Raw genomic sequence first — 25,915 nt, 5'->3', positions numbered from 1 at the left:
TCGTGCATTGTGCAAATCCATGCTTTTCATGTTTTCATACACTAATGCATAGTTGATGAGATGAGAGAAGACACCCAGCCTTACACTCATGATGTACTTCCCTTTATTTAACTTAACATCATCCTATATGAAGAATGCAGCAAATGCATCAGGTTTTATATTATATTTCAATGCTCAAACTTCCCTCCTCCCCCTACCGTTTAGAGTTTTGCTTCGTTGCATAGGTAAAGGGGTGATTTTATGTGTATTTCGCATGAAATAAGCAGTAAATACTCACAAAAACATATAAATGGGGATAAGCTGAGGCAAACCCTCATGATTTATCCCCATTATACACTCACAAACACATCCATAATTTTCCATAATTTTCCTCGTCCGTTCCCTATTTTTTTCCCTTTTAAAAAGCATTTTTCCCTATTTTTCCTCATTTTTCTTATTTATTATCAATAAAAATGGAATAAAATTAGCATTATTTCAAAGCTATGGCTCTTGAGTCTTTAAAAATCAAACATGTACATTTTATTGGTGTTTTGTTTTATACTTTTCCGATTTTAAGCCCAAAAAACCCCATTTTTAGTCTAAAAACCATGCTTTTCGGGATTTTTCCATTTATTTCCCATAGTTTAAGTGTATATTTTCTGATTTTTTTATTATGAAAGACTAAAACCAATAGCAAACAACATGTCCATCAATTTTTAGCCCATATGAACATCCCTAACCTCATCGAATGCAAAAAAAGAGTCATTTCCTTTGTAAAAATGTCATTACTGTGTATTTCTTATTATTTTGGGTTTTGAAACTTGTTGGGGGTCTGCAAATCAGGGCCCGTTTGATGCTTAGCTCACCTCCATACTGCCATCTTCAGCCCACCTTTGATCTAGAAGCATTCGGTACCGTGGCGGACGAGCATTCATCAACCGGGCTTCATTCTTCTTCACACACAAGAACTGCCCCTTACAAGAGAGAGAGGGAGGAGATAGAAAGACTTAAAAATGAGATTTTTAAATCCTCCATTAAAAGGGGCAAGCTTGCAGCTATCTTGTTCCTCTCCCTACCCTGATTGAGAATCTCCCTCTCTCTCTCCAAACGGGTTTGAATCAGAGAGGCAACTAGCAAAAATGAGGAGGCGCATTGACGCTTCCCTCTGTTCGACAGTTTTTGCATTAGTTTCAAGGCTTTCATTAAGCCTAAGGTTTAAAACATTAAAATAACCAGTTTATCTTTTTGTGTTCACACTGTCCTGCAAATGGATTTTTCAATTTTGAAGGCCAAAACGAACTCTGATTTACAATTCGATTGGACAAGCGGCTTCGTGGCGTCGAACTCCATCAAGTTGGCCTCTCCCACGCACTTTATGGCTTCTTGATTCGATAGCTACTTTATAATGCCGAACCTTACGCGGATTAAATGAAGGGTCAAACGACCTCCGATCAAACCGAGACTTGTGCTAGATTCCTGATGTCGAAATGCATCTAGGAAAACACTAGCTCGGCCATCCACCACCGTTTGATTTTTCATAAAAATTGGCTCTTTAACACCTCTCGGGCACTTTTCAGCTCCAAAACAAGCTTCAACGCTTCAAGAACGGGTCCAAATCGGGTCCTAAAATCCAACTCTCACTATTTGAGGTGAAAGTGAGGGCTTGTGCTAAGATAGTAATTCGGGGTTATATATGATAGGGAAGTCGTAGAAACCATGGATGTTTGTATCAAAATCTATGTCTATCCTACGAGGATATGCCATGAAGGTGGGTTGTTTCTCTCAAAGGGGAGGGTATTACAAAAAGCCATCCAGGAGAACACATTGTTTTCGCAAATGCATCTCTACCACACTGGCTGACACTTGTATCCGGGCACAGACCGAGGCACTTCAAAAACCTTATTTTGCCAATACTCCGCATCCTCGGTGCCCTAGAGGGTGGGATTCTTCTCTGTTTCTTCTAGCCATTGTTGGCCTAGCCGGCTTCCAACACCTTCTACTAATTTAAGGGAAATGACTCTACACGGGCCATTGGGGAGGAGGAAGCTGAAGATAAAGGGTTGCTTCACTTTTTCTTGTCTCTCCCAAACTACAAGTTCTGCATGGACGTTGGCCTATAGGTCACTTGGGCATGGTGGAAGAGGTGTGGAAGACTATGCCATAGGCTTTGCCCTCAATCTCTGTTTGGCTTCTTCCACCATTTTCTTTCTCCTTTCCCTCAAGGTGGCTTTTCTTTTCAAGGATGTGTCTGTTGACTACTATTTTTCTTCAGGGTGGGGTGAAGGGGGTCGTGGGATCACTTCTTCTTTGAATCTGCCCATGTCAAATTTCAGTTCAGCTTCACCCCTTTGGCGATCCTCTTGCTATACCTCCTCTACAAACCCCAATGCATCAATCTCCTGGGGGGTTTGGCTAGCCAACAACACGTACTTGTGTTGTTCATCAAGGCTCAATCCAACTACAATGGTTTGTGGCAGCATGTGTAGCCCTGCTTGCAAAGCTTTGCGTGCTATACTCAGCCTCTTCTTTACCACCTCAAGGGACTCCCCTTCCTCCATGTGAGTGGCATCCATCAGAGTATTCATGAAAGCTCATTGTTGAGTGTTGAAGCCCACTTGGGCTGCCTCTGCTTTGCTTTCTACTAGGACTTTTTCTACGAGAGCCAGGCAACGCGCCAAGGTCTTCACTCTTTTCTCATTTTGGCTTGCCCACTCTTCAGCTCTCTTTTTCATCTCCTCCATACTTTCTCCTTATCTTTGTACCAGGGCCATGAGTCTTTTCTTCTGGTCTTCCAATTCCCTGCTCATTCTCTCCTGCTCTATTCTTTCAAGGCTCAACTTTTCGGTCATGGCTTCCATCTCTCTATGGTGTTTCTCCTCTTCTTGCTTCCTTTCTTCTTTCCTTTCGGCAAACTCTTCCATGCCCCATACGATCCAATCTATTTTTGCTACCAAATCCTCATATTGTATGATTAACAGTTTATACTCTCTCTACATTTTCACTAGCTCTTGATTTTCATCTTCGAGCTATTTCCGCCAGCTTTCCTCCTTGTCATATTTGGTCTTTAGTTCCTATTTTAGGTCAAAGATCTCCTTTTGTTGTATAGCTATTTGCCTCATAACACCATATTGGGGAATATGGGAATTTCCCATAAGTTTGGGACACGTGGTCAAATCTTTGGATTTGTCATAACTTGAACACTATAACTCCAAATCGAGCGCTCTATAGCTCAATAGATTCCATTTTCTAAGCGCTTTTCAATGATAGGTCACATCATATGGTTTTGAGAAACTTATAGGCATGTTATCCGGGTGCCACCTTTTTAATATTCAAAAAATGGGAATTGGGAGATTCCCAAACTCACTAATATTGTGTTTCATCTTTTCAAGTTGGAAGGTCGCCGCCAACTCCTTTCCTGCTTCCAACTCAACCACCACTATCTTTCTTTCCTCCGTTGCCTTCTCTAGCTGAGAGAGCAATTCAGCAACATATTCATCATGGTTTTCCGGTGGCGTCATAGTAGTAGGGATTGGAGTGGTCAAAGCTTCCACCTTTTGGCATTTCGGATCTTGCCTAGACTCCACACCTATGGCTGGTCTTTTTTCCCTAGCAGCTGTAGTCTCCACACTCTTTCCTTCGGCTAGTTCCTTATTAATGAAGTACTGCATCCACACCACAAATTTGTTTACATCAACATTGGTAGGGATGCTTGGCATGAGAGTGGTTGCCTCGCTGGTGGCCACCAAGAGGAGCGGGATGGGATGGATTGGGAGCCTTGTCCTTGCCTTCGACAACAACATGCAATATGACTTCAGGTACATGAGTGCTTGAGCCAGGTCTCTCGTCCCTAGGCGGGCTTAAATCCCCTAGGTCATCGAGTCGGCTTTGTTATTCTATGGACCGAAAAATTGCTTCGGCCATGTCTTCCTCCTCCTTTCTCCTCAACTCTGCCTCCTTTTCCGCAATTGTTCTCTCTCTCTCTCTCTTCCTTTGTTTTCCCCGATTCTTCTGCTAGCTTTTAAGCTTCTTCATTCTCTTTCTTCTTCCTCTCTTCAACCTCTTTTTTCGACTCCTTCTTGGCTTTTCTAGCTTCCTCTTTCAACTCCTCTGCCTCTTACTTTTTCTTCTTCTTCCTCTCTTCAGCCTCTCTTAGGGATTTCCTTTTGGCTCTCTCCAGATCTTCTTTTTCCTTCTTCCTGCCCTCATCCTATTTCTTCTTCTGACCTGTATTTTTAGTGGGCTTCTTTGCTTTTTTCCTTTTGGATTGAGCCTCCTGATCTTCCTTCCTTGTCTCACTTTCTATCCTGTCTCCGCTCTCAATGGCTCTTCCTCCTGGTGGATTGACAACCTATCTAGAGTCTAATCGGCTCCTTCTTCTCCTTGCCAAGCTTCTTTTATAGCCTCCTGGATGATGGTTGTCAGCACACTTCCATATCCGATGAAAGAGGATTTTAATGAAGGTCTCTTTCTCTCGGTACTTTTAGAGGTTGGGGACTCTCCGCTGCATGTCTGCTACTACCCAAGGCTAGTGCTTTGGTTGCTTGGTCTATAGTCTTGCACATGTAGCCATTCCAGTCTACCTCATCCAAGGTGTGGGCTGTCACATTCTAATGTCTTCCTCCTCTCTTCAGCCTACATGGAATAGTGTTGGACTGCTACTTCTCTGTCTAACTCCAGCCTCTCTAGATCCAAGATCCTTTCCTCTAACTTCTTATCTTGATTCTTCTCTCGATTCGCTATTAAAACATGCAAACTGGCAAGTTCCACCTCTATAGTGTTGGACTGCTGCTTCTCTGTCTAATTCCAGCCTCTCTAGATCCAAGATCCTTTCCTCTAACTTCTTATCTTGATTCTTCTCTCGATTGGCTACTAAAACACGCAAACTCGCCAGTCCTACCTCTATAGGAAGCAAAGCCTCTTGGCCATAGACAAGGTGAAATGGAGTATAGCCAAGTGAGGTCCTGAATGAAGTCCTATAGGCCCAAAGAGTTGCACTGAATTTCTCATCCCAGTGCTTGGGGTGCATGTGTACTTGCTTGGTAATTATCTTACAAATCAGCCCATTCACATGGGGTTCTTAGAAGCATAAGTAGATAGTACAACGAACACCTCAAAGTTCTAGCTAGGGTTTAGCACATTAGAAATTCTGCCTAGTATCGCACGTGGCCACCAACTCGAGACCCTCAAACCCAAAGGTCCTACCCACATTCACGGAATGTTTGGGTTAATTGGATGCCCATTCAATAACAATCTAGGGTTTTTCCCTAAGGATCAAACGACCTAATACTAAACTTCCGATTGAGATTAGAATAACTAGGGCCAAGAGTTGTGACCTAGTAAGGTTAGGGATTGGGTTGGGTAAGAAGACACCCCAAACCCTACAGCTTGACTAAAAATACTTCTTGACCAAGGAACGTCATTGATGGGAGATTGATCCCACAAGTTAGATGCGACTCCTATGCAACAAGTTGCAACATCGCATGGCTTTGTGTTTAAGTCACAAGATGGATTTTCCACTCCTTAGAACAAGGTTGGCAGGTTCTAGTGCAGGTCTAACTTGCAAGAGGATGAGTAATCCTGCTACTAAGTTGCCAAGTTAGGGTAACGAGAAATTGACAAATCAAGTTAGGGCGACGAGGATTGCCCAAGATTTACTGTCTTAGTTTAAGGAACCTAAGGTGTTTGCTAGTTTGGGTTGAACAGGGTATAAACCCTAACCCAAGGAATAGAAGGGTAAACAAACAAACCCTTGGGGATCTTGCCAAGTCGCAATTGATCCTGGATCGAATGCTGGACGCATTCAGAGAGAAGGATTCACTCCTTAGTAGTTGGCCAAATAAACGACCACTGGTTTGATTGTGTTTGTACACTTTAGGAGCATTGTTTGTATTGCTTTGCTCAAATAACTAAAGATGGAAAAATAATTAATGCTTCAGGTTGAAGTCCTGGAGGGAGAGGCAGCACCAGTTACCCCCGACTATCTGTCTGACCCTAACCAAGGGGGTTGTTAGTCACGCAGGGAATGTTGACCAAATCCACTGTGAGAGGTCTCTCCCTTGGGCGCTACTTGGAGCAGGAGGACGCTTGGGTGCCAGAGGGGGCTCTGGCCGTAAATCCCTTGCCTTCCAGGTCCTGCACAAGAGGCCGACGTGACTCGGGGTTGGATCTCGAGGCCCGCATACTAGTCTACGGGCAGAAACTTGGATTACTAATCCCTAAGGATTGGTGGATTGCCTTCATGTGGATTATGGATTGCCTTCCGGCAGATTATGGATTAGCCTACGGGCTGGATTATATGATGTATTTCAAAGATAAATAAGATCAATTGTTGAAAAGGAACTTGTTTGACACAGTTTTTCTATGTCAACTGCTAAGATTACGTGAAGGAACTGGTGACTAATTGGCTAATTAAGGAAGCTGTTTTATGTGTGTCCAACTAAATGTGGTAGATAATTAGACAACTGAAGCAACCCTGAGGAAAGTGCGATGGATGTGGCCATGGGTCCTACAAATGGGTGGTCCCAGTTGGCCAGGAACTTTTCTCAAACGAAATCGACAGCAAGGAACGATGACTTAGAATCTAGGGTACTAGAGTCTTGATTTATGTTGTTTTAGGGGAACGGAATGGGACTATGCCTTATGGGCAGAGATGTCAAGCTTTGCATCCCTCTCATTTCCCATTCTCCTTGAACCAAGTGCAGCATGAATCCTTCCGAAAGAGCTATGCCCATATGAATGAAATAAGACTCTTTTTATCAATGATTGTATTGACTGTAAATTAAGTGATTTGGTCATTTGGCTAAAAGCTAAATTGGGCATGAAATGTAATGCGAGGAACGCTTAGCAAGTTTTAACATAGAGAAACTTATTGCCCAAGCGCGTCCTTAAGTGGAATTCCTATTGGGAGGAAAATTGACTTCGGTCAGATTCAGGGTTATGAACCTAGGTATCCATGAGTGCTTGCTCGAAATGGATTGGCTTAAACCTAATGATGCCCACATTCACTGTGGAAAGGGCCAAGTTTCCTTTCGAAATTCTAAAGGGGAATTGGTTACAACTCAAGGAGAGGCTGGTAAACCAAAATTTCAATTGGCCAAAGCATCTCAGATAATAAAGGGAGTTAGAAAGGGACTACCTGTCTATTTGATTAAGCTTAATAAGCTAGATCAGAATCAGGAGTCTAGTGAAGAACCTTCATGGCTAAAGGAGTACGTAGACGTATTTTCTAAATAGCTGACAGAACTTCCTCCTCAAAGGAAAGTTGATCATGAAATCAAGCTAGTGCCAAGAGCTGCGCCAATTGCAAAGAGACCATATAGAATGTCCATTCCGGAAGCGATTGAGCTAAAGGAGCAACTCAAGCAACTGTTAGATCAAGGCTACATTCATCCTATCATTTCGCCATGGGGAGCTCCAGTGCTGTTCCAAAAGAAGAAAGATGGAATGCTTCGACTGTGTATTGATTACAGGAGGGTTGAATCAATCAACCATTAAGAACAAGTATTCTATTCTAAGAATAGATGAACTTCTTGACCCTCTTCAAGGTGCAAAGATCTTCTCCAAGATTGATCACGGGTCTGGATATTATCAGATAAGGATTAAGGAAGAGGATATCCTAAAGATAGCATTCAACACAACATATGGACACTTTGAGTTCTGGTCATGTCATTTGGACTGACGAATGCACCTGCTACCTTGAACATGTTAATGCAGGATATCTTTAGGCCATACCTTAGTTTACTCCAAACAGAAAGAAGATCATGAACCCCAGCTTCGCATAGTCCTTGATGTTGAGAGAGAGAGAGAGTACGAGAGAGATACACAAGACATGCTCCCAAAGAATGATTCGTATTGATGTAGAGTTAGTATATATAGGTGAGACCCAAGTCAAGTGAGAGATGATATATATAGTTGTAACATCCCCACTCAAACAAAGGTCTCTGGCTGCGAGTGAAAAAACCCTTGGGGAGAACAAGGGAAAAACCCGAGCCCCTACACATACCTACGATATAAAAATAATTTACTATAAAGTTTTCTTGAATACAATGATACATGCCTCAACCAGTGAGACAAGAACTTGGAACAATACCAAGTGCATGTCTTAATGAGCTAAAGCGAGCTTCACTAAGAGCTTTTGTGAAGATGTCTGCAACCATTTGATCACTAGGACAATGCTCCACCATAATGGAACCTTTCTTGACTTCATGTCGAACATAATGATAATGAATAGCAATATGCTTTGATTTACTATGTTGTATATAGTCTTTGGTAAGACTAATAGCACTTTGGTTATCGCATCGAAGAGATGTACTAGATGATGAAGGATGTCCCAAATCTGCAAGTAGTTGTCGAAGCCAAACTAGCTCGCGAGTTGCTAATGATGCAGCAACATATTCAGCTTCAGTTGTAGAAACCGCAACACATCGTTGTTTCTTGCTGGACCAAGAAACCAAACATCCATTTACAAAGAAACAATTCCCACTTGTAGATCGCATGGATAAGTGTAAACTTGCCCAATCAGCATCTGTATATCCAATAAGGTCAAGAGAAGTTGAAGAAGATAAAGAAGAATCCTCTCGACGACGATAAATAAGACCAAATTCCTTAGTACCCTTGAGGTACTTAAGAATATGTTTTGCAGCACTCCAATGAATAGTGGAAGGGGAAGAAAGATACTGTCCCAAAAAGTTAGCTGCAAATAAAATATCTGGTCTTGTGTTTAAACCAATAAATTGAAGACAACCAACAAGATTAGCAAAAGGTTGATGAATGGCTGATTCTTCATTGTGTGTTGTAGATGTACCCTTGGTAGAGCTTGAAAGAATGGGAGTGTTGGCAGAGTGCGCATTTGTCAACCCAAACTTCTTAACAATATCATTAATAAACTTTGTCTGGCGAAGAAGAAGAATGCCTTGTTGTCGGTGTCGTTGAACTTGAATACCCAAACAAGATTGTATCTCACCAAGATCCACCATTTCAAATGCAGTCGATAAAAGCTTCTTCATAGCATCCAAGAAAGCAATATTATTTGACACAAGAATAGTATCATCAACATATAGAGCAAGAATAATAAAATATTTGTCCTCCCTTTTGATGTAAAGATTTGGATCAGCAAAACATGCAACAAAACCTTTAGATGTGAGGAACTGATCAATCTTAATATACCAAGCACGAGAGGCTTGCTTCAATCCATATAATGCACGATGAAGCTGGCATACAAGTTGCTCCTTTCCTGCAATCATAAAACCTTCAGGTTGCTCCATATAGATTTCTTCTTCAAGATCTCCATTGAGAAAAGCCGTTTTAACATCCATTTGGTGAATTTCTAGATCAAATAGTGTTGCAAAAGCCAAAATCATACGAACAGTTGTGGAGCGCACAATGGGAGAAAATGTTTCTTGATAATCTACTCCTGCAATCTGTGAGTAACCTTTTGCAACAAGTTGTGCTTTGAACTTATCAAACGAGCCATCAGCTTTGGTCTTGGTTTTATAAACCCATTTACATTTGATAGGAACACGATTTGGGGGGAGTTCAGTAAGAATCCATGTACCTTTGGAGATTAAAGAATCGTACTCAGCTTGCATAGCTTCTTGCCATTGATCCCTTTGAGACAAATTGATAGCTTCCATATATGATATTGGATCCTCTTGGATAGACATAGCATCATCAAAGACATCATATTCAATAGAATAGAATCCATGTTCTATCTCAATAGGAAGATCAACATAGATCTCCAAATTTTCATCAATCTTCTTTGGAGGTGAAGGAGGTTTATGATCATCAGAATTAGTAGAATCACAAAGCAAGTAAGGAAATGCACTAAGCAAAGACTGTGTATCATCTGAAACATCTGACGACCATGTGCCACCCATAGTCTTCTCATCAAATATAGCATCACGACTAATGATAACCTTTTGAGAAGAAGGATCATAAAATTTGTAACCTTTGGAATGATTTGAATAACCAAGAAAAATAACCTTCAAACCTGGAGGATCCAACTTATGTCGAGTGTCCTTGGGCACATGAATATAAGCAATGCAGCCAAATGTGCGAAAGTGAGAGACTGAAGGTGTCTTCCCTGTCCAAATTGTTATAGGAATTTTACCAGCAGGCGCAGTAGTTGGAAGATGATTTTGAATAAAAACAGCTGTTAGAAGTGCTTCAGTCCAAAACATGTATTTAGACCTCAAAATATCCCCAAAAATTCTCATACAGTTGCTACTTTATGTAAGAGTTGATACATATCCAACATGTCAGAATATATTGCATGTATGTCAAGTGAAGATGATAGGTATCCTTCCTACAGACAATAGCCAGTCAATACCCCAATATAACCAGCAACAAATCAGTCCACACTTTGGGCTTTCAGCACTCATAGTACCTCAAAAAACATCTACCACTCAAGTAGTATGATCCAAGTATTTGTCAGTAGCAATTAAGCGTGACAGATACTTGCACCATGTAGATATACTATTTTCAAATTCAGGATAGCAATCAGTTCACTGTTTCCAGCTTGCAAATAAGCTCCAAAAATGAGAATTTAACACTCCATAACCATGCTCATATGCATGAGAATAAGGGCATATACATTGTTAGGATGAAAGCAACCAGTGCCCTGGAACCACCTGTTGTTTATTGTAGTAACCAGCTAGTCTATATAGGTCTCTGCTGAATATCTCAAAATCTGTGAATAATTTAAAAAAAAATTCTTCTACAAAGTTGTAGACTACATCAAAATGGTCAAGTGTAGTTAGTTGTTTCTCCAAAATCCATTTTCCTAGCAAGATATGGCTTCTGCAAAGTTGTAGACCACTCAATGCAATCCTTATGGACTACCGACGAGTACCTATATGGCATTAGGTAGGGGGAGAGACAGAGGCCTAGGGGCATAGACCCAAGAGCCAATGGACTTGCGATCACCCAGGACACATTTCTTCATGTTACCCTGAGAGGGAGCAAACAAATAGAGATAAGGTCTGACTTGAGATGCGCTCAGTGTGGAATCACTCACCTCTTTGTTAATTGCCCTAGGTGGAGGCCATCCTCTAGTTCAACAAATGTGTCATCCATTCCATTGGGGTTGTTTGGTGTTAACATTAGGGCCAAAAAAGCTTCAAAAAATGCACTTTTGTTAATCACGGGATTAAGGAAAGGGCCAAACAGAGTTCGCCACGTGTGCAAAAATATGGTATTCTTGTCTCCTCTTTTTTAGAGATAGTGGAGTCCGTTTCGTGATTCTCTCTTCTTTTTTAGCCAAAATCGCTAAAGTCTGACATGTTTTGGAGTCCCAAAGACGTTATTTACTTACAAATCTGACAAAATACGTGATAGAGATGTGATGAAATTAATAATGAGCTTTTTGAAAGTCGGGAGATCTTTCAATATTCTTTTTGGCGCCTAATACATACTCATTTGTGTTCTTGGCGCTACTTTTTAGTTCATTTACCCCTCTTTGAGCTTCTTTCTCTGCACTTTCATTCTTTTCATGGCTTCCTCTAGGCGCCCTTCTCGTTTAATACACTCTTGCACAGTCTATAGCCAGGGACCAGATGGAAATTGGGAGCCCAAAACCTTTATTGTAAACGATTGGGTTACCATGCTGCCATCTTGCAAGGGCTCTCATAAAGTGAAAAGAAGAAAACGAGATGATATAAAATATCACTAGAAGGGGCGTATCATTGCCTTCAAAATTATGCCCGAAGGGTGGTTTGTCAAGGTGCAACATGTTTACATGGCCAAGGATATGCACTTGCCTCCAAACGAACATGTTCCCCAACAAACACATTGTAAGTTATTAGTTGAATAACATATATAATTCTTTTCCATTTAAGCAAGTTCTAACAAACGGTTCGTCATTGCAGATATCTTTCTGTCAACAAGTATTGAATGTCAACCTGTGGAAAGCCTAAGTGGGACTTTCCATACCATTCATAAGGTATTGGCAGACATTATTTATGCCGATCAAATTGTGTCTTTTTTTAGTGAATGCAAGGTTTTTATATATTATGCACAGTATGTGGTTCCCTCTAAAGCGGATAGGTATGGGAATATCAAAGATTTGCCATTCCCAAGCCTTTCATCTCTAAACTGGGAGATTCTTGACAAGGTAACGGTGCAGAGTTTCAAATTCAAAATATCTCAGGATATTCAAAAGTCCATGACAGCTGGAAGGATCTCAAGAAGAATATGTTTATCATGGTTTGTACCCCTCCATATCTTCGTGGCTTGCTTCAAAAAAGCAAATTTACAAAGAACGAAGGTATCCTGGCTAAGTAGAAACTTTTTGGAAGAGGATTTGGACAACACTATAGGGACGCTTTGGAAATCTAGAGAGTGCGACCATAAGGGTGATATCTTGAGGTGCAGTGCGTGCCCTCAATCCTTGGCTTTGGCTTACAATATCCCTCGCCAAACTCTTGCTTTGGGCTTTGATTACAAGATATACAAACTAAGATTGGGTATTTGGGTTCCCTTGGATTCCGATACAGATTGCACACCATATAAACTTGCAGTGCACGTTTTGCCGCATGAAGAAGTAAAGAAGGTGAATGTTACTTTCAATTGGAGTCTGAAAGATGTGAGGGATACCTTGGAATTGCTAGACAATACATTCCCTAGATATAAGTTCAAAGTGAATGGCGTAACAATTGGTAAAAGAGTCGAGCGCTCTTTCTCTTGTACGAGTTGTTTGTCTCCCACAATTGTGAGTTTTGAGCCTTGAGAATGAAAACTTTGTAGGAATTTATCTTAATAGACTGCCTTTAAGATATGTTTTAGTGGGAACTCATAAGCTATCATGAAGCAAGTTGCCTTTCGAATGTATATAAATAAATTGTACATTACATTCGATTTATAAGTGAAAAAGTTCATTACATCATGAGATACAAAAATATCATATAAATGTACAAAGCCAAAATAATAAGGCTTGTGTATGCTTATGTTTGCTCTTTTGATTCTTTATCTGCTGCCTTCTCCTTTGTTGGCTTTGTGGCTTCTTTATCGATTTCTTCAAAGATGTTTTTTCTCACAGGGCCTTTCTTTGATTGTTGAAAGAATTTCACCTTTACAAGTACTCTCTTTTCTTGGGGTTTAAGAGGGGATGGATCAAATTTCAGAGGAGAAAGCATTGGCATTCCTTTTTTTTAAGACTCTACAGCAGTGGTCCCATTGCCATTGCCTTTGCCCTTGCCCTTGCCCTTGCCCTTGCCATTGCCATTGCCATTGCCCTTACCATTGCCTTTACCCTTTCCCTTGCCCTTTCCCTTGCTTGTGCCCTTGGCCATTGAAGTTTTGGGAGGAAGAGGGGAGTCAGGATCATATGGTGTGATTGCCTTGTCCAAAATAAGCTCAATGCATCTCTCCCTTATCTACCAAACATATGAATCAGGATAGTCTCTACACTGTAAGAATAAATGTTATAAGTTAGTAAAAAGAAATCATGATAAGGGTTACACAAAAATCAAATGAAATTAACTTACATTCACTCCTTCTATTTGTAACAACTTTGAATCCAATGTTCTGCAAATATTTGATATAACTCTCCATCCACAAGAATGCGCATCGCTTTGCAATGGAACTTCTTGTAGAAGAAACGTATAAGGCTTTTGAGGATCAGCAAGATCCTCATATGTAGTATCCAAAAATGTAGAAACAAGTCTACCAGCACTGCAAAAGGAAGCTTTGTAAGTTCAAAATATTTTTTGTAAATATAATCAAAGCAAGTGATTTTCTTTCAATATACATTCGTGCTTGGCCATGAACACCGCTGAGAGAGTTCATAAAGATAATTTCTCTAGTAAGACAGTTAATATAGATGAGACTCCAATGCCCTCTGCAAATTCAAAATAGAGGTGAGCAGAAGGGTGAAAGCAAATGAATATAAATTATCCTATACAAAAAAGAAAAATACCTTTCTACATAAGGGAAAAAGATGTGGTAATTTGTCACACTATCGAAAGTACGAAAGAATAGTGCAATATTAGACCCAGATCTTGCAAATAGTTCCACAGAGAGAAGTGGATCAACAATATATATGGTTCTACGGATATCGAGAGTGAGAGAGGAGACGAATGCCCTGCAGTCAATAGCAAAAGCTATTTGAATCGATCAAAATCAATACAAATTACATATAAAATATACTTGAACCTATAAGCCTTACCTTATGCAAATATATATATATATATATATATAAGCCTTACCTTATGCAACAAAAAACAACGGAGTCAGATAGTTGGACATCCCTTTTCTCCAACATGTGCTTGTTCTCGGGAGATATACTAAGGTATTCCTCCTCAGGTTCCACAGAAATATTCACAAGTATTTGCCTATACACTTTACCCATCCTCTCGTTGTTGATGGGAGCAAGTGATGCGGCTTTCCTCTTGTAAACTTCGTCTTCAATTTCCAGCACCTCCTGAATTTTTTCACTCAAGAAAGACTCCTGCTGGGTGGCACCCCTTGTAAAGGTGAGTTACATCCTCAACCTTTAGCTTTTTCCCTTTCCTGGACAATTCCAGGGGAATGTTAAGGATTTCAAGGGCTTTTTGATCGTTGGAAGGCAAGGACCTCAACACTTTATCCAACTTATACCTGATTTTGCTGATGATGCTGAAATATTTATTCACAAGGGTAATTCTATGAGCATGCGCAGCAGCAATGTAAGCATCGTTCATGAAATCAATAACAAAATCTTATGCGGCCTCTTGTAGAGCAAGAATGGCTGCGAGTTGCCACTTCTTATTTAGACAAGAGACAGTTGCCACTTGAGTTCTATCAGAGATCTCTTTAACAACTCTTATGAAAGTAGCCTTTGGAATCACGTGCTCTGTAGCTCTCTGGGCTTTTCTAATCTCACTAAAACACCTCTGCATGTAAAAGAATCGGGACTTCCTCTTTCTCTTTTGTGGCTTGGGAGGCTCAATGGCTTCAACAGATGTAGGCTCAAGTGCAATTGGAGGGGATGAATCCTTCACAGGGCAAGTCTCACCCTTTGCTTCTTCAACTTCAGGAGAAGAAACATTCACTGCACTAAAATGCTTTAACTCCATGGAAGATGTTAGGCCAACACATGGTGTAGGGTGGATTTCTGGCAAAATGCTCTGGGGCCTCTGATGGCCCAGCTTCAGCAATATTTGAAGAGGGCTCCTCCTCAGATTCATCAAATTGTAACTTTCTTCTACCCCCACTGTTCCTATCCACATACACTCTTCTTGCAGTTTGCTTTTTCCTTGCCATACAGAGAAGAAAATAGAAGAGCCAGAAAGACAAAAAGTGATATAGGAAATTTCTCGAAAATCTGACAACAATGCAATAGGCCCAATACGGCGCGAGAAGGAACAAAAAAAACAAATGAATCGTCACATTCGCGCCGTATCGGAGACGAGAACAAAAATGCCGATATGGCACGAGATGGAGATTGCAAAGACTACGGAAGGACGCCCTTGCTCCGTATCGGAGACGAGACAAGAAGGCCGATATGGCGCGAGATGGAGATTGCGAAGACTACGGAAGGACATCCTCGCTCCATTCGGTTCACCGACTGAAGACCACCGAAGTGAGGAAATCAGCAAAGAGGCACCCTCTGAATTTAGGACGGGAACCGATACAATGCAAGAGAACAGAAATGCAGTAGATGCAACACTGGGATTGCACCATATCGGCAAGCAAGGCGTGAGAGCTTGAGAAATGTAAAGTGTACACGTAAGCAAAATAACCCCTTATATACCCTTGTCAATCATGACATGTGTCAGACACGTGTCTCGCACTGATTGTGCCACGTGTCCGCCTATCGTCCATATGCCACGTGTCGACTAACGATTAGTCCACGTGTTTGCCACGTGTTTTTCGACCACGTGTTGGCCAACGGCTAGTGCCACGTGTCGAAGCCCAATGGCTAGTGCCACGTGTCGAAGCCCAATGGCTAGTGCCAGGTGGCATTATTGCACGCCTACATAAGGGGGTGTCCCTCATCCGTACGGCTTTTTTCGCTTTCTTTGTGGACCTCTGTTTCTTCTCCTGATACGGCGCGAGAGCGAGTGTTTCTCTTTTGCGCTTTCACCTGTTCGGGTCGTTTTGGGCTTTCTTGTTCTCCAAAGTCTTCCTTCGGCATGCCTCCTAACCTGATAGTGCTCGAGGGCACATGATCACTGATTTTGGCTCTTCCTTCTCGCGTCGTTACGATTGTGGCCCTTTGCTTAAAGTTGCTGGTTTGAATTACCGATACGATGTGAGTACAAACATCCGTGTCTAGCGTTTGACTCTTATTGCGCCGTATCAAGCACAAGTTGGAAACATGTCTGAACCCACAGATTTTCTAGGCTCCAAGGTTTTGCCAGGAACTAGTAAAAGAAGAAGGCTTTCAAAAGGCTCAAGGGCTTCAACATGTGATGAGCCTGTGCATTATGTTTCTTCTCCATGCTCTGCCACCAATGTCAGAATGCCAAGCACATCTCCAAGGAAGCGAAAGTCGGCAATGAGAGGTCCTGGAGTATCAGAGCTTACTGATGTCACTCTATCAGAGAGGCTTCTTGATTTTATCCTTCAAAATCGCATGGATCTCTCTTTCTGTGGAGTTGTGAAGAATGTCTTTAATCCTGATTGGGACCTTGACAGGTGTTTTAAAATCTTGTAAAAAATATATTTTGGAGGACTTTTTGGAGTTTGAAAATCTAGCAGATCCTTCTATTGAAGTTGGTACAAATGAATATGTCCATGTTCCCATTGGGTCAACAGGAAATGAAAAGTCAGTGTTTACTAAGAAGTGTGGTGCCCACTCTCTGGATAGGTTTTATGCAAGAGACATATTGTGCTCCACTCATTCCAAGAACTGCAAGATGATGACAAAATCTACTGCTTTTATTGTTTTCACCCTTGTCAAATATCCTCTGAAAGTTGATGAGCAACAGTTGGAAGGAGCAAAGTCTGCTAGCTTTTGCATGTTAGATGATCTGGCAGATGAAAAGGAAACAGAGGAGGTTGTAGATGCAGATTTTGAGGCTTCTATTGCTGAGAATTTGGATGTTGCTCACTTCAAAGCTGAGACTATCATTGAGGAGAGCCAAGGAGATACAAACCCTACAACTGATGAGAGTTCTCACCATACTGTTCCTTCTCTACCATCTATACCTTTCAAGGAGAAGGAGTACATTTTACTGTCAGATATTCAAAAAAATTTCAATCTTAGGGAAGATTATTGTCTAGCAATTATTGCAGAGGCTTCTGATGCTGCAAATGGGATAATTGACATAGAGAATGAATCAAAGGAAGAGATACTCAAACTTGATAAAGAAACTCTAGACGATAAGTTTATTGATGCTGGTGAGGCCCTCTCTTTTTGTTTTGAAAAGGCCAAAGAAGCTGAGAAAGAGTTGAGTATTACTGATGAGGACTTCGATCACATTCAGAGCCAACTTGGGATTTCCAATTTTGGAAGAGAGGAGTCTGAATATGTTAAAGAATTTATTAACACCAATGAGACATCATCAATAAATTTATGGAATCCAGTTAAATTGGAGTACGATGAAAACCAAGTGGTAAGATAATTTTGAATTTGCTTTCACACATTGGTAGGTTTGCATTTCACGGTCATCCAGTATGGGTTTTATTTGCAATTGGAGATTGCTGATTCAGATAACTTCTTGGGACATGGCAAAGGATCAAGAGCTGGTGGTAGTACATTAAAAGACATTGCACTCGGCCACTATTTGGCTAGGATTGACCCTGATTCCTTTTTAGTACTTCATAGTAGTTTCTCAGAGGATGCAGCATGGCCCATACTTTGTATTAAAGCTCTTACAAGGCTTCTAGGTTTCTCAGGATTACAATATAATGCCCACAAAGTAATGTTTTTGGAAAATACTGTAGCAATTAGGATTTTTGGCTACGGACCAGGTTAGTCTGCTTTTAGAGCAGGATACTTTTTGGCATTCACATCCTACGCCTTGGCTGTAAACCGAACTGATGTAAAATCTATAGCTGGCTACAAGAGAAAAAAATTTCTACGTTATAGAGGAAAGATTCATGAGGAGGAAGAGAATGTGAGAGTTTTGGAAAGCTAGCTTTGTATATATTCTTTCTTATATATAAAAGTGCGACTGCTCATGTATCATTGCCGTCTTTTATCTGCATTCTTTGAAGTTGTCGTCAAAAAAACCAATTGAATAGCTCCTCCAAAGCATTGCTTTTTGTAACTCCTCCCCCATGCCTTGTGCTTCAAAAATAACTTGTGCGTGCTTGATAGTGGGATTTTTCCATGCCTTGGTTACTATAAGTTGCTAAGGGGCCATGCTCCTCCACAAAGTAAGGCCCATGAATATGAAGAATATGCTGCAATACAAAGTAACACTAATTTTATACCAATTGAAAAGCCTGTCAAAATAAACCATATTAAATAATTGTTACTTTACTAGATAAAAAGTGATATCTTTTTCTTCCCATGCCTTTTTTATCGCCTGAACAAGACTTGTGATTGATCTTTTGAACTCTTCCGCATATGTATATGTTGTCTTATGTTGCCTGAGGAGTTTCAGAAAAACATCAAGGTGTATCCAGACCTCCATTCTAAGAAATGCAAGCCTCGGTGTGCTTGCAACATTTTTTGTGATCTCACATAGCTCTCTCCAACACTCCCAAGCCGCATTCACCTGCTTTCCTGAATGGTTTCCTAAGAATCGTCTAGCTTTTGAGCCTCCCATAGAGACATCGGCCAAGATATCTCTTGTTTTTCCTGAAAGTATTGGATCCTTTCTCAAGTGAACTTGGCCCCCATGAAATCCCATTTTCGATAGTAATGCCTCGAATTTATCAATACACTCATCTGATAAAGATAATGGCTTAATGGAATATGCGTAGTCAAGATGTAACTTGAGATGCTTATCGATTATTCTAATCTCTGCATGCAAAGTACAAATATGAACATTCTTAAGAGAGATTGAAAGAATGGGATCCCAAATGTCTTCTATGTTTTTAAATTTACTCAAATCTATAGAGTCTTTATTCGGGGCTCTTCTTACTGGTCGCAAACTACTCCAATCTTTGGATCCAATACTTTCCATGCAATAAATGCAAGGATATTTTGCATTTGCACCATTATATATTCCAAGCATACATTTGATAGTTTTTAAATCAGCACTCATATGCCATTCCACATTAAAATTACCAACCCCATCAACTACCAACATTTCGCCTTCACTTTGAGACTTAATGATATTTGGAATACCTGTATGTTTGAACAACCATTTCAACGTTTGATGATTTTCAATTGGTACCTGGGCTGCACCAATCCACCAAATCTCCATCTCGGATTGGATCTTATGCAATGGAGCTTGGCCCTCACCATTGCTATGGTCCAATGCCATGTTGATGAGGCAAATGCTAATTCTTTCCATCTTCTGTCCCTTTTGAATCTGTGCTTCATCCAACTTCAAGGCTAACTTTAGAACACCATAACTTTCTTCTATTGTGATTTTATACATGTGAACCATTGCAATTTGCACCTTTTTTAGATCAACCCATATATTGTTAAACGCATTGTAATAAAAAATTGCCTCTTTTTTTTTCATAGGAAATAGACCTTTCGATGTGAATGTAATCTCCAAAAACATGTGGAATCTTGCGATTTATGGCAATTCTTGCAGTCGAAACTGCAAGGGCTCGGGGCAATCCAAATATAGTTACCCTATTGCGTTTAAAATTTTTAAACCATAATCCAGAGATAGCACGATAACCTTTTCGACTTATACCCACAGTATCACATGTCTCTACAATTTCATTTGCTTTCACCGTGCCTTTTAAGTCCTTCACTAACTCTTTGAGAGTTGGACCTCTCAAATCCGCATTTTCGGGTGACTTAAGTATCCTCAAAATATCTTTCTTATTCATGGTTTCCTTCAAAAGTTCGATTCTTTCCTCATTCTCTCGGATATTGATTCCTAATATGTTAGAGACATATTTCTTTGTAAGATTTAGTCTCCTTTTCTTTGCTCTCTCACACAAGTTGGTTATATTTTTTAATGGTCTCTTCCTCTCTCTAAATCCTACTGGAGTTTCTCTCAAGCGTGTTAGCTTATCCTGCAATGACTTGTTAACATTTTTCAAAACATCAATCTGACTTGTCAACTCTAAAATATTTGTTTGTGTAGTTTCTAGTGCTTTTTTCATTTCGTGCATTTGAGCTATATATGTATAAGATGCAGAGTATAATCTCATACTGTAGCCAAGCATCCCATTGTAACCTTCTCCAACATATCTTATATAGTCATGGACATTGAAAAAAGGAGGTGGTTTACCTGTAGAAGGATCCCTGGGATAAATATTTCCGTCCACCCACAAATCTATATGCTTCATTCCTTGTGTTCGCAACCTGTTGGCTTCGATCTCATCTATCAATACTCGATGATGTATACTTCTCCAAGATGTGTAAATCGGATCTAGCTGAACATTTAGCTTGTATTTATGTGTGCTTGCGCCTGTGTTATTTGAGGAGGTATTGCTAGACATTCTAGCAAATGAACCGAGCAAGAATCTCACAGTGATAGGAAGCAAGTGCAACAAAAAGAATGGCAAAAGAGAATAGTGTGTAGAAAGAAAACGTGGGAGCAAACAAATGCGAATTTCGTACTTCCCGAGTCACGTTAGCCTCTTGTGCAGGACCCGGAAGGCGAGGGATTTACGATCAGAGCCCCCTCGCACCGAAGCGTCCTCCTGCTCCAAGTAGAGCTCAACGGAGAGACCTCTCGCGGTGGGTTCGGTCCATGTTCCCGGCGCGGTCAACAACCCCCTTGGTTAGGGTCAGGCAGGCAGTCGGGAGTAACTGAAACTGACTCTCCCTTCAGGCCTTCAACCTGAAGTTTAGGTATTCATTTAATTTGTAATTCAAAAATCAAATAGTGCTCTAAAATCTCTAGCAATCACAAACATTTCCATTAATCGACCTTGTTGTTTGGCAAACTGCTAAGGGATTATTCTTTCCTTTCGAATGTATCAGCACTCGTTCCAAGGTGTCTTGCAACTTGGCAAGATCCTTTATATTCCGGGTTAGGGCGTACCTTATTAACCCAACTTGGTCAACCCTAAAGTTCATTGGATACTTTAGTTTCCGGTTTATAACTTTCCTTATTTAGAAGGATATCCAAGAATACATCCTTTTGCAAGATAACTTGCGTAAGGATCTGGCATCCTTGTTGAGGGTATTTACCCTTTCTTCTTGTGAATCAATCACAAGACTATATGACTTCGTACTTGCTGCACAAGTCCTGCAATGAAATAATCCATTTTAGTTTCTTTAAGCTGACGTATGTCGGACCTAGGGTCTCTTTTTAAGAACCTCAGGGACAACCTTAGTTCTTTTACCTTTACGAATTTATTGATCCTACAATCAGGGAAGGTAGTCAAGTGCTTAAGGTATAAACGTTTCTTTGGTCTTTAAATCATTCCCAAGGCATATATTTGCACCATGGTATTTCTAAGTTTAGATTGATTTGGTTATCTTTTGGGAGGTAATATTGAGATTACCTCGGCACGATTTGTTATCCTTGTGACAATTGATTTTTCAGTCCTAAACTTTATTGCTTTGAGGTAGGTAAATTCAATTTAATCTTCCTTTTTCCTTGCAAACGAAACTCATGCCATATAACAATCTTTTCCTTGCTAAGATATGCAATTAGCAATGATAACTTCCTAGTAATTCGAGCAACGTAAAAAAACCTTTCATGAATTTCATGATGATTTGTTGCAAAAGAATAGGGTTAATGGTGCAAGATGCAGTTTTTATACCTTCAGGATTTAACTGAAATATACCGCTATAGTAAGTAGATAATCTTGCTCGTAATTCGTTTTAATGCATGATGCTATTCAAAGGAAACTATGTTCTATACATTATCATTTGTTCAATTAAACTAAACTCCTTCATTGCAAATAACTGGGAAAAATATATCCTATCCCTAACAATTCATCTTTGCATGATTGACTTAAGACCGATATAAAACCAAGAAGAAAAAAAACCTGGTTTTGGGGTGAGATATCCACATGGATACCAGGAGATGACCCTCCCGTAGCTACTCCTTGGACTTTCTTAGGCAGCATCGCAGTTCGAACGTGAAGGCAGTTTTTACTCTTTCTTTCGGATTTCCACCGTCTCTCTTTCGAGGCAAGAAGTCGTTCAAAAAAAAAAGACCACAAGAAGGGATAATAAGACCTCTAAAATATTAGCTTCTTCGGAGAGGGAAAGGTTTATAAAGCTTAAGAGAAAAAGGGTCTATAGGATATAATCACGGTGAAAAAGATTATGTGTGAGTGTGGCTTCACAAACATCTGTGAAAGCCCTTGGGAGATCTTTGGCACTGGAGTGAAAGGACTTAGGGTTTTTTTTCAAACCCAAAGGAAAATTTTGAAAGATAACACAAGGGTTTGTAGTATGGGGGAAAAGGCGTGTAAGTAAAAAGGGGACACGAGGTTTAGAAAGGGCTTAGGGGTGTATTAAAAAAAGAAATATGAGGGGTAAAACACGGGTTGGGGTTTAGTGGCTCTACGAAAAGGGTTAAGGGTTCAAAAAGGGCTTAGGGATTTTAAGCACGGGGGTTATTGTGGAAAGGCCCTTACGAATGGTGCTTACGGGAAAGGAGCTTACGAATGGCTTGTGGGCTTTGAAGCCTATTTGAGAAAAGGCATCTTACGAATGAAACTGTGGGATTTAGGCCTATGGGAAAATGGGTTTTAAGGGAGAGCTTTTAAACCCCCTCCCAGAATGGTCCCGTGTGTACAAGGTCTTAGACCTTGCTTCTTTAAGAAGCTTCCAAATCTTAGGAAGTTTATGTTCTTCTCCCCTAAAGGCACGTGGTCAAAGAAGAAAAACACAAAATGGGGGATGATGAACGTTTGTCAGGGAGTCGGCGGGGATAAGGATCGCAGCGCTAGTAGAGCTGAACTAGGTGGCAGATTCGACGGCAGTGGCGTTGTCGTGTGGTGGCGTACACAACCCAACAGTGCTCCACGACAGCCCTTTCTTCCTCAACAACTCGGCATAATCCTCCAGCAACACAGTGACGTCTCCTCTCCCTTCCCTCCACGGCACAGCAGGGCGTCCCGTCAATCCCCCTCTTTCCTCCACACACGTTACCGTCGGCGCGGCACAGTAATTCGTCCTCCACACGGCGGCAGTTGTCGCGGTCTTCTCCCTCACGGTCTATGAGTATCACCCTTTCCCTCTCTTCGTCGTCTTTGGAAGAGGAGTATTTATGGGAAGAGGGGGGTAGGGCCTCCCTCTCCCACGTGGATCCTGCATGTGATCCCTCCCCTCCACCTCTACACTCTCCCATTTTAGCACCATCCCCTTTCCTCAGCCACGCTTCGACTGGGGGAAGGTAATAAAAAAATTTGCATTAAATCCCATATTTATCCCTTATCCTCCTCCCAAGAGAAGGTTCTTATGAGAAATACGCGGTTTCGTTAAGCTGTATCTCATTTGGGCTCAGTGGAGAGTGTATTAGATTAGACTAACCCATCCCAAACCACAATGAAACCTTGTCATTTTCCCGAGACTTCACCTGGCCTTTATAATATTTTTAACAGAAATATTACATTCTCTCCCCCTTAGAGGAATCGAGATGTCCTCATCTCGAGATAAACTGGGGATATTGATGGTTGAGAGTGCCTTTATCTACCCAAGTGGTATCCTTCTCGGGATAATCTTTCCACTGGACGAGATATTCTCTCAAGGTTCTGGATCTTAACTGTCTCTCCCTAACATCTAAGATCCTATCTGGCCTTAGTTCAAGGACTCCTTGACTAGGCATTACAATTTGTTGGTCATCAAGTACATGGTTAGGGTTGGGTACATATTTTTTCAATAGGCTGATATGGAATACATTGTGAATCTTTAGGTTCTCAGGGAGTTGCAATCTATAAGCATTGGGTCCTAGGCATTTGAGGATTTTGTACGGCCCACAATACCTTGGACTTAGCTTCTTGCAATCTCCTAGGGATAGAGAACTCTTTTTAGGGCGTAGGCGAATGAAGACCATGTCTCCTTCTTCGAAGACTCTTTCTTGACGCTTCAAATCCACGTATGCCTTCTGTCTATCCTTGGCCGCTTGGATGTCCTGTCTTATTGTCTTTATTTGATCATCCATCTCTTCCAACATCTGCCTTGACGCTTCAACCCTTAGGGTTGGATTGGAAAAGTTTAGAGGACTTCGACAATCATGACCATATAATGCCTGGAAAGGGGTCATCTGAATGCTTTGCTGGTAAGAAGCATTGTAGGAAAATTCTACCAAAGGCAAGTATTGAATCCACTTCTTGGGTTCTCGAGAGCAGTATGCCCTAAGCATATCCTCGATGACTTGATTTACTTTCTCTGTTTGGCCATCCGTTTGGGGATGGTAGGCGGTGCTAAAACAGAGTTGAGTCCCAATAGCTTCAAAGATAGCTCTCCAGAAGTGTGATGTGAAGAGAGAATCTCGATCACTAATGATTCTTCTGGGTAAACCATGTAGCTTGAATATCTCCTTGATAAACAATCTTGCAATGTCGGAGGCTTTATAGTTTGTCTTTACTAGAATCAGGTGTGCAACCTTGGTAAGCATGTCAACCACAACCATGATAGAGTTGTATCCTCCCTGGACTTGGGGTAAGCCTATAACAAAATCCATACTGATGAATTTCCATTTCATTTGGGGGATGTCAAGCGGTTGCAGTTTCCCTGGCATCATGACATGTTCGGCTTTGATACGTTGGCAAGACAAACACTCAGTGACATATTTGAGAATGTTACCTTTGAGCCTCTCCCAATGGTAGCTCTTCCTAACTGGATTAAGAGTCTTAGCATAGCCAGGATGTCCTGCAAAAGGAGAATCATGAGCTTCCCACATTATCTTCTGCTTAAGTGACTAGCTTGCTGGTATACATAGCCTTGTTCTGTAGTAGACAAGTCCATTATCAATGGAAAATTCCTGATATTTAGCTTGCAACTTTTGATTCTGCTCCTTGGTAGAAATCTCATTTAGCATTGCTTGGTAGGCCAAATCATGGCATGCTTCCTCTCTAGCTAATTCAAGTATAGGGTTGTTTGGCATAGATACTTTTGTAGCTAGAGATCTGGCCGTTGATGGATTCTGCAAGATTAGGGAATTTAGGAATGCCTTGCGACTAAGTGCATCGGCAACCACATTCTCTTTCCCTGGTTGGTACTTGATTTCAAAGTCATTTTCCTCCAACACTTCAATCCACCGGCGTTGCCTCATGTTGAGCTCGTTCTGGGTAAAGATCCATTTGAGGCTCTTATGGTCGGTTACTAGAGTAAACTTGTTACCCAACAGGTAGTGTCTCCAAAGTTTTAGAGCATGGATGACATCTAGTAATTCCAGATCATGCGTAGCATAATTCTTTTCATGGCTCTTCAATTTCCTTGAAGAGTATGCTACTGGATGACCTTCCTGCATAAGTACACACCCAAGGTAAGAATGCTAGCATCAGTTACTACCTCGAACTCTTTATTGAGGTCTGGAAGTTTTAGAATAGGTGTTGATACCAAACTTTGCTTCAATCTATCGAAGCTATTTTGTTCGGAAGTTGACCATGTAATGGAAGTCTGCTTCTTTAGTAAGTCTGTAAGAGGTGCTGCAATCAAAGCATAGTTTTTGATGAAGACCCTATACCATCCTGTCAATCCAAGAAAGCTATGTATCTCTTTGACGGATACTGGTATTGGCCATTCAAGCACATCTTTGACCTTGGCTGGGTCTACTGATATTCCTTCTGATGATACTATGAATCCCAGATATTCAATCTGATGCTTAAAGAATGCACACTTCTTCATTTTTGCATACAGCTTATGTGATCTCATTGTCTCAAGGACAATCCGAAGTTGAGGTTCATGATCTTCTTCCTGTTTAGAATAGACTAAAGTGGCATCGAAGAAGACAAGAACGAAATCATC

The sequence above is a fragment of the Lygodium microphyllum genome, chromosome 1 (assembly GCF_053477565.2).
Source record: "Lygodium microphyllum isolate KBCC chromosome 1, Lygodium_microphyllum_v1.1.10, whole genome shotgun sequence".
In the NCBI taxonomy this organism is placed as follows: Eukaryota; Viridiplantae; Streptophyta; class Polypodiopsida; order Schizaeales; family Lygodiaceae; genus Lygodium; species Lygodium microphyllum.
The sequence above is the reverse complement of the archived record's forward strand: the minus strand, read 5'-3'. Positions refer to the sequence as shown.